The sequence below is a fragment of the Rhipicephalus microplus genome, chromosome 4 (assembly GCF_043290135.1).
Source record: "Rhipicephalus microplus isolate Deutch F79 chromosome 4, USDA_Rmic, whole genome shotgun sequence".
Lineage (NCBI taxonomy): Eukaryota > Metazoa > Arthropoda > Arachnida > Ixodida > Ixodidae > Rhipicephalus > Rhipicephalus microplus.
Genome location: NC_134703.1, coordinates 53270993 through 53278896, shown reverse-complemented (window position 1 = coordinate 53278896; position 7904 = coordinate 53270993). Strand labels below are relative to the sequence as shown.

The following is a 7904-nucleotide window of genomic DNA, read 5'->3' as shown; positions in this document are numbered from 1 at the left end:
AGTACAAATAGCAAGCAAAGAAACAGCAAAATTTTACTTCACAACTGGAAGCAGTAGCAACGTGGACTGCTATATGACAAGAAATTAGGTTTTTTAAAGATATTGTTGACTTTTTGCGTGATTTTGATAACCACGCACATTTGTTAAGTCTTCACGGCTTACCGATGGTGCGTTCGAGAAGAAGTAAATGCTAACAAGAAAGAACGGGCCTGCAGGTTTATTTTATTAGCAGAATAGTGCACTTTCAATGAAAACCACAATTTGCAGTTGAAAAAATGACTAAACAATTTCTAATTAGCACAATAGACCAACGGGCTGACAGATGAACCCAATCGATGAAAACCACAGCCCTGCAAGGATTCCTCTCACCTAACACAGCGCAGCCATTTCTTTTTCGTTTAGCCTCCTCCATTTACCATCCTTAAAAACGAGGGCCCGAATCGGCGCAAGAAGCCTGCCTTCACTGGAGTCTTTATCTACCCATTCTTTTTTAGGTTCCCTCAAAAGTCACGCTTGGCCCCACCACGGTGGTCTAGTGGCCAAGGTACTCGGCTGCTGACCCGCAGGACGCGGGATCGAATCCCGGCTGTGACAGCTGCATTTCCGATGGCGGTGGAAATGCTGTAGGCCCATGTGCTCAGATTTGGGTGCACGTTAAACAACCCCAGGTAGTCGAAATTTCCGGAGCCCTCCACTACGGCATCTCTCATAATCATATCGTGGGTTTTGGGACGTTAAAGCCCACATATCAAGTATCACGCCTGCAAACAAGAAAGTGAAAAAACCGACGGAAGACACGCGCGACGCCTTTGCGTGAAAGTGAGCAATGCCTCACGCACCCGACAACGTACCGCACCAAGCACACGCCCACAAAGCAGATATCTTGGATATGCGAGCTATTTTCGGCTGTCGATTGAACGAAAGCGGACAGCCAGCTAGCCCAAGTCGCGCTTCAATCTTACGTGCAGTGCGTGTTTTTTGTCTGTGGCCTTATATAGGTTTGCGGCTGCTCGTCGTCTAACTTACGTGACGGATACGAATTATGTGTTAAAACAGTTTGATTTTGCAATCCTGCCTAAGCGTTTTGTCGACGGGCACGCTGTCCAGTACTATTTCGACCACCAGAGCATCGCATCTGTTGTACACCATCTGTGTTGCAAGCTGAAGTGACCGCCGTGTGTCACGTGGCATGAAATGCCGCCACATTCTAGCACGACCGTAAAGTTACTTCTGCCACATTGTGAGTGTTTGACCGCTGCTGCATTCCAGAAGTTTTCGTATTCAAACAAAAGACATGATTGGTACGCTGAGCCAAGGTGCATCGCAGACTCTGCACCGGTAAGTGTCTTGCTTCCTAAAGAAACCTTGAACGGCTGCACGACGTGGCATCCACAAATATAGACGATTTTACGTAAAATACGGGGTTGCAGCCCCATTGGGCTACTAAACGAATGCCTTCTTATTTTCGTTTATCGTGAAGGGAATCGACCAGGTCATCAAACGTCGAATGCACCAATCGAACCGTTTTCATGTGTATATGCGTCTACCGCACCGCTGTTTATTAAGGTGTTACACAAAATGGCGTGGCTGAAACCCGACATGGAAGCTCCGAAATGCCATTCACAAAATTTACTATATGCAGGGATGAGAACGAATTTCACTACACAGTGGATGTTTATGACAACTGAAATCGCCGACAACTACTGAGAACCATTCGGTACATTACAGGGCCACCGGTCTTGTGGTGGTTTCTGTGGTGTGAAAGTTATTTTACAATTTTTTTCTTTAGTGTCTCTTAAAACACACGCATAAAAAGAAAATTAGTAAGAATGTTTCTAATTGCACAACAAGAATGTAAGAAATGAAAGTAAAGAAAGAGTGCTTGTTCATACTTCTTTTTTAATGCCGTAGAAGCAGTATCTCGAGAAACATGCCGGCATGCATGTTTTACAAGACCATAAAGAGGTGGTAATCGCCTCATTTATTTTTCAAAGCACTTGAAACCTGACGTTCTCCCGATTCTTTATGTATATGGCCTGGTTTACCAGGCCAATGCTTCGATAAAAAGATTTAAATACGATGGAGAACACGCAATAAACCTTGTAATGCATGATGCCAGCTACACCTAAAGATATTAGAACATGGTTGTGCAATCAACCCCCGTCGGCCGCAAATAAACTATATCAAGTCAATCACCAATAGAAGAAAGTCTTGCCCTCCAAAAAACAGATTGATGCAAGTTGCGTAATATTAGCGTGATGTTGCAAGAACATCGCATTTTTTCAGATTTAGTTTTTATTTTCGAGGTTCCCGAGAACGTTAACCTGCTTGTGACGAAGTTAGCACCAGCGAGGGCTTTAAAGCCAGCAATAAGTCATAGTTTCAGACCTGACCGAATAACTTTTGAAGAAAAAACAAAACCAAATTGCAACGCGTGTACAAAAATAAAGATGGTGCTGCAGTACGAAAGACATGAGCCGACCAATTAAGAATGTGTCTGAGCGAAGAGTATAGTGTCTAGGAACGCGGCTGTAAAGATGGGCAACTCACTGGACAGGTATTCCTGCGTAGCATCTGGCTTCAGTGAGAAATTTCAGTATCTCTGAATTCTTATTGTACAGAGTGCTTTCATTCCTAACAATGCTTTCACTTTTGCGATAACAGTTTTTTTAACGTATTCCCTTGTTCCTTCAGTTACGCTTTGTTACTCAAGCCAGCGCTTCGTACGCTTAATTGACCATCTTAATTAACTTCTTCCATACAGAGCCTTCTGCTACGTACACTTCACGACAAGACGAGGCTGGCGCACCGAACAGCTGGCAACGTCCTGATATGTCTCTTGCCACGCCTTTGCCTTCACACTGGCTTCCTCTCGTTCAAAAGAGATTGCACGCCCTCATAGTCCCAGTCTTCAACTGCCACCGAGCCTTCATACTCTCACGCTCTTTCACCATGGCTGCTATAAATTCTAAAAAAAAAGAACTTGAAATGAAAGCTGCCATATGTTCATGCAGATATCCACACGTTATTCACTCGCACTGGGTGTACCTATTCGTGATGTCCTCGTTGGCCGGTACGTCACGCTATGGAGATGAAAATTTGATTCTCAAGTTTCAAGAACCAGCGGTTCATTTATTACGATCGACAAATTTAGCAAATACGGGTCGGCGAAATTTTAGGGTTTTTCAATTCATACAAAATATGCCTCTAAATATTGAGAAAATATTTTTGTTGACGTTGTCTTCAAAACCAATATAGATGGTTTCCAGGATACATTAATTTGAGGGCAATTTGTGCAAGAAGTACAATTAAAACTCTTATGGCTATCAGAAATAATGAAAGTTTTGCGACAAGCTTAATCGTAACACCTTGAGACACATAAGTTATTATTGGTTGCGCCGGGAATGTGGATGTGACACTTGAATGGCGAGAGCAATTTGAAAAGTGAAGGTGTCTGTGAGGAAAAACAATTATGCGCAGTACAAACGAAATATACGCCTCAAACAGATTGGTCGACGTTTTCAGTAGGTGGCCATATCTGCGTCAAAGACACCTTGTCATCCTTCGTGATGGGGTGTAATTTTTTGACACGTCACGTGGTATTGAGAGTGGCATTTTCGGTGCTCTAAGGAAAACTTGAAAATGTGTTCCCAACGCTAAATCTCTCTTTTTAACTTTGTCCTGTCGTCGCATGTTCATCTGGGCTTCTGAACAACGTTACACTTCTCCGTGAATATCTTATCTGCCCTTGTGTATATTCTACACAAATATTCATGCTGTCAATCAAGTAAGGCACCCAAAATTATCAAAGGCATAGGTTCACCATCCAATAATTCGTTGAACACACCAGTTGGCTTTATCAGCTGCGATCTGTTAAATTCGCTCTTCCGAAAAACTCTGCCACATCACCTGTAGCGTGTCGTTCTTTAACCCGTTTTATATTCAAAAGAACGAAAAGAGTTCGAACATAATGAAGTAGTGTAAAAATTCTAGGTGTTACAACACACATGCAGCAAGTGAACAATAAGCTGAGCAAAGTGGCATTCAACATTGTTTACCATTCTCTTGGAATAGAAACTGGCAGCCTAGCATGAACCTGCTGTTTATATCTGCACACAAACACCTGAAAAGACTGCCTCACTTTGTTGGCTCAATGTTTTTGAAACCTGGCTCTAATGCTCGTATTCTGTGGCCTAGAGCAGTATTCGCTAGCTCAGAGAAAAAATAAGTGCTTCGTCAAAGTTAAAGTGGTGCAAAAGCTCCCCACACACTTTGAAACCCTCGAAACCCTCGAAAGGAACTTTGAAACCCTCGAAAGGAACTTAGCATGGTTGTTGACTGAAGATATTTTTTTGCAAAGCGTAGACAAAAATCGTGTGCCAGATTTGCCCAGAATCTTTCGCCTAAGTAATTTGAATGTACGGCGGTGTGTCTGCTGCAACGCACAAAAAGCCGAGGTTAAATATTGGCACAATAGCAAACTGCGCCCATTGCTACGAACACAATTGTGTAGCCCTTTGAAAAGAAACGAAAGGATGAACACAAACTTGTAGCAAATCTTTATCATGTATTTATTTTCTTGTATTTTCCTGATTCAGATCCTTTTTTCTCTTCTCGTGTACTCTCAATATACCATGGATTACACGAGGAGGTACCACAGTGTTCAAATGATTCGCGTCACTACGCAATTTCTTTGCCCACTGGGCTCCGTAGAATCACTGCACCGTTGTAAGGCCAAGAAAAAACAACGTCATGTTACCGTAAAGCGAAGACAAAAATATTTAATATGCTAGTAAGAGTTTAAATACAGCCATGGCAATTTTACCCAGTAAAATGACGTAGCAGACGGGTGAGACTACATCCTTAGAATACTTAACAAAAAAAAAAACGCTCGCTTTCTCTCCATTTCTCTCTCTCTCCCTCTCTATCTCTGTGGGTTCGAGGGGGGGGGGAGGCTTGAAACGTAAAGCTTCAGTTTTAGTATATGCACGCACAACGTCTCAATTGAACCTCGACTTTACCAAGGTATTCAAGTTATTTTAATTGAGTGTCAAAAAAAAAATCGATGCTTTTCCGGGTCGTTTGTTTCTTACTCCTCTTCTTTTCTGTCTCTTTTTGTTCTATTATTCCCCTTTTCTCCCACCCCAAGTGTAGGGTAGCCAACCAAGCCAAGCTTGGTTAACCTCCCTGCCTTTACTCTCTATTTATCTCTCTCTCTCTCTTGTTGACAAATTTCCAATATGACTTTTTCGCGAACTTTCTGTCTGAACAGTAGAAGAAAACCATGTTCGTCGCCTCTTGAGTGTGTTGAAGAGGCTTCTATTTTTCATTTCAATTTCAGTCAACCACATGTAGTGTCACGCGCTAGGGACGCGCTAGGGACGCTAGGGACAAGAACAACGTTAGCAAGACACGAATGTGTATCCTGATCGAAGGGTTAACGCTCCACGCCTTTGCCTTCTTCGCCTTTTTTGGCTGGTCATGCTCGACCGACTTAGGATACCAGGTGACAATATAACAAGCGCCATAAGAGCTCTTAACAGAAATGCCCCGTAATATAAACGCCCAACAGTGGGGCACCATTTGCGTTCTTTCTAGTGCTCACCCGCTGATTCTAGTTCTACCTAATTCCAATAATTTTACAGTCTCCTCCAAGCTATAATTAACGATCTTTCACTGTACTTGCGCGAATAGCTGTGCGCCCGTTTTAGGTTATACAGGCCTTTGAGCAATCCACGAAATGCATAAAGACCTCGTTCACTAACCATGCATGGGAATGAACGCAACACATAAAGCAAACAGCAATGACAAACTTTAGGATGACTGCCAGTTGGGCGTGTTGGTAAAAGTTCATCATGAAACAAGAAAGGAACTGGAGAATCGAACAGATGTAGCATATAGCATGGCAGGAGGTACGTTGAGTGCAGAAAAGATGTTGCATACGGAACTCCTTTCACATGTGGAAAGGAATACGTTGGTCAGACGGGTCGGTGCATGAATGTGCGCCTTCGTGAACATGAGAGTTCACTAAAAGGGGCCCCTTACTCACACTTAGCGATGCACTGCAAGGAGTGCACCTGCCAACCGAAATTTTCCGACACACGGATAATTGACAGGCACAACAAGCGGACGACGAGCGAAATACTGGAAGCGTTTAGAATAAGAAAAGGAGGGGACAGTTGCGTCAGCCAAGCGTCAGTTCTACTAACAGATGCGGAATTTGCTTTTTTGAACGTCACATAACCCAGTGTTTTAATCTGTGTTACGTTTTTTTTGTTTTTTTGTTTCTTTGGTTCTTTGTTTTTTGTTGTTTTTTCCACATTTTCTTTTCTTATTTCTTGACACGTGTTTGTTTCCGGTTGTGGGCGCGTGCATATTTTGTTATATCACGTTGTTGATGATGACAGGGGAAGTTGGGAATGATGTACATGCGTGTGATGTATTTATTATTGTTCACTTCGAAATAAAATTGTCAGTTGCTAGTAAGCGCTTGTCTGTGTACCTCTCTGAGTGTGTGTATTTTTGCGCTTGTTTCATCATGAATGTCAAACTTGTCATTGCAAATATTCTAAATTTAAAGATGCACTAATAGTCAAATCTATTTTCATCGGGCGAGATTGCATAGCCAGTACTATTCAGCAAATAAAATAGTTATCTTCTACTTCATAGATGCTTCAGAACACTCCTAGTGAACCCGTAATTGCCTATTCAAAAACGTTTCACATCAATAAGGTATTTCGAAAATCGTTTCATCTTACGTTGATCATAACAATAGCTTTCCTTCAACTCTGTGCGCCAGCTACGTCATGCTTGGTAGAAGAGAACCTGCTGTGGCGGCTAAGCTGCTTTCGCATTCGGCTTCAGGGAACGAGGTCCCGAGATCAAAAGTCATTATCAGAACTTCTACGAGCTTGAAAAGACAAGAGCCAGTTTGAGTACCAGAAATGACCAATATCAACTTGATGTTTTGATGTGCTTCATGGCCATACGAAGTTTTATTGACGCAGAAAATATTTTTACATAATTTGGATTGGTTAATGGAATGTTCAACCTGTGAAATGCCCACTGGAAGCTGTCATCACAATATCAGGTTTACGTAGAGTCGGACCGACACCTGTGGCAGAAACCTCAAATTTTGCATAAAAACTCAGTGTTTCTTAAGCATATACACAAGACAACCAGAAAAATAAAGTCGTCTTCATTTTCTTCTCAGTCGACGAATGGATCTTCCCCTGCCTCTGTCTGGAAGCTTTCTGTTTGTAACGTAGCATTTTACTGCCTTCAGAACAGGAGGTATTGAGTGATTTCTGCATCTCGTTTTGCAATGTCTCCACTATCGAACCACCATTCACGAACCGGCCATCTCGTGTGATGACGTCATGTACACCTTCGTTACTTGACCTCATGACGACGTCGTGACTCGTGGAGATGTGTTACGCCGTAATCGCGTGATAGGCTGACGCCATCCTATCACTACTTTTTGCGTTGGACGGTGAATTTTCGCACTGCATGAGACATATAAGGCTTATGCCTTATGCTCACGTTGAGACCACAGGAGCGGTCACCATATGTCCTACTCGTACGCGGATCAATCTAAGTGGGATAGATACGCCTCCATTGGTATAGATCATGGTACAACTCGTCCGAGAAGTCTGTATGCTCAGAGTAAACAGGAACAACGCCGACATCTGCCACTCCCTTTCGCAAAAAGTCTCGAAGGTGGCGCTGCAGAAAGGAAAGAGATCCCATCACGAAAGTGGGGGAGCTCGCCTCCATGCTTGCGTATCTACAAGGTGAAATTCTGAGGATCCTATCTGAATGATCAAAATTGCATCTTTTGAGGACACTAAGCCATGACTAGAAAAGCCGAGCAAATTGTAGTTCCTACTGTGGAAAAGTTTTCC

At 42.8% G+C, this 7904-nt stretch overlaps 1 long non-coding RNA gene across 1 annotated transcript; it reads left to right on the top strand.

Annotated features, from left to right (window-relative positions):
* The first annotated feature begins 936 nt into the window (after window positions 1-936).
* LOC142813910 (uncharacterized) lies at window positions 937-5150 on the top strand. Its single transcript, XR_012894729.1, has 2 exons — window positions 937-1338; window positions 2765-5150. It is a non-coding gene; the product is annotated as an uncharacterized LOC142813910 (long non-coding RNA).
* Window positions 5151-7904: the final 2754 nt, after the last annotated feature.